The sequence below is a fragment of the Leopardus geoffroyi genome, chromosome E2 (assembly GCF_018350155.1).
Source record: "Leopardus geoffroyi isolate Oge1 chromosome E2, O.geoffroyi_Oge1_pat1.0, whole genome shotgun sequence".
NCBI lineage: Eukaryota > Metazoa > Chordata > Mammalia > Carnivora > Felidae > Leopardus > Leopardus geoffroyi.
This window is the reverse complement of record NC_059335.1, coordinates 6,920,675-6,922,938: the sequence shown is the minus strand read 5'-3', so window position 1 is coordinate 6,922,938 and position 2,264 is coordinate 6,920,675.

Genomic DNA, 2,264 nt, shown 5'->3' with positions numbered 1-2,264 from the left:
GGCAGTGCAATGGCCCCGTGATCCAGATTAAAATTATCCATTGGAGCTGTCCAGCTGTTGGGGGTACAGGTTATTCTGGGTTTGAAGTTTTCTCTTTTAAGAAACGTTTAGGGTTGGGGCGCCTGGGTGGCGCAGTCGGTTAAGCGTCCGACTTCAGCCAGGTCACCATCTCGCGGTCTGTGAGTTCGAGCCCCGCGTCGGGCTCTGGGCTGATGGCTCGGAGCCTGGAGCCTGTTTCCGATTCTGTGTCTCCCTCTCTCTCTGCCCCTCCCCCATTCATGCTCTGTCTCTCTCTGTCCCAAAAATAAATAAACGTTGAAAAAAAAAAAAAAAAGAAACGTTTAGGGGCGCCTGGGTGGCGCAGTCGGTTAAGCGTCCGACTTCAGCCAGGTCACGATCTCGCGGTCCGTGAGTTCGAGCCCCGCGTCGGGCTCTGGGCTGATGGCTCAGACCCTGGAGCCTGCTTCCGATTCTGTGTCTCCCTCTCTCTCTGCCCCTCCCCCATTCATGCTCTGTCTCTCTCTGTCCCAAAAATAAATAAACGTTGGAAAAAAAAAAAAAAAGAAACGTTTATTTCTTTATTTTGAGAGAGCACGAGTGGGCACACGAGAAGGGGAGGGGCAGAGAGAGAGAGAATCCCAAGCAGGCTTCCCTGAGCTGAGAGCTGGACACGGGGCTTGATCTCACGAACCTTGAGGTCATGGGCTGAGCCGAGATCAAGAGTTGGTCACTTAACCAACTGAGTAGCTCAGGCACCCCTGAAGTTTTCTTTTTTTTTAATTTTTGTTTTTAATGTTCATTTATTCTTGAGACAGAGACAGAGCACGAACAGGGGAAGGGCAGAGAGAGAGGGAGACACAGAATCCGAAGCAGGCACCAGGCTCCGAGCTGTCAGCACAGAGCCCGATGTGGGGCTCGAACTCACGGACCGCGAGATCATGACCTGAGCTGAAATCGGCCGCTTAACCGACTGAGCCACCCAGGCGCCCCTGAAGTTTTCTATATTATCTGCTGGTGTCCATAGCAGCTCACACATATGCACACTTCACTTTCTGAAGTGGTGAATTTAACAATAAATTTCTCTTGGGGGACCACACAATGTTCCATCTTAAAGTATGGGCACCAGCTGTAGAACAAAGCCCTGCGGGTAGCGTTTGGCTGACAAATCGTACCGCAGAACATCGTCCCTGTTTTCTGTAATCAGAGAAAATGGCCAGCACTCACTCCCACGATCCTCTTTTTCCCTAGAAGCTCCTCTCCCATCACTGCTTAGCCTTCTCGATTCTTACCTCGATCTTCTTTTTTTTTTTTTTTTTAATTTTTTCAACGTTTATTTATTTTTGAGACAGAGAGAGACAGAGCATGAACGGGGGAGGGGCAGAGAGAGAGGGAGACACAGAACCGGAAACAGGTTCCAGGCTCTGAGCCATCAGCCCAGAGCCCAACGCAGGGCTCGAACTCACAGACCGCGAGATCGTGACCTGAGCCGAAGTCGGATGCTTAACTGACTGAGCCACCCAGGCGCCCCTACCTCGATCTTCTTGTGGTGACCGATTTCTTCTTTCCGTGCAGATCTATAGAGTGTGTTCGGTTAAGTATTCTGATGCGCCCGGGGCTTCCAGAATGGAAGAGACCCACCTCTGCTCTAGAGGACGGTGGAGTCTAGTTGAAGTCAATACAAGGGAAGCATCCTGAGGGGACAGACGGAGCAGAAGGAGCACCTCCTCCACTGGAGGAGGGAAATAGACGCGGTAGGACCAGAAGGTATTGCGAGGATGGATTTCTGTTATCCCGTGAACATTGGAGTCGATGCCAGTCGCTCTTGGCGTGGAAGATCCAGTGAACAAAAGCGTGTGGCTTCTCTCACGAAGCTTGCAACTCCGTAACGGGAAGGGACAGGACCCGAGATGATCCGTGGTCGCCTTCATCTAGAACAGGGGTCCGGAATGCGGGCATGTGGCCAAATCCGGCCAACCACTTTGTGTACGAGTCTGACTTACCCATCCGGTCGTGGCCTACGGCTGCTTCTGTGCTACAGTAAGAGTTGAAAAACCGTATGCGGAGACACGATGGCTGCAAATACTGGCCCTGGCCCTTTAAGGAAAATTTTGCTAAACTCTGATAGAAAATCAGATGAGGAAGTGGTGAGCCCCGGGGGAGAGGGGAGGGCATCTTCTGAGAGAGATCCTTCCGAGGAACCCATGGCGATAAGGCGACATTTGAGCACAGACCTCAAAAAAAAAAAAAAAAAAGGAAACAAAAAA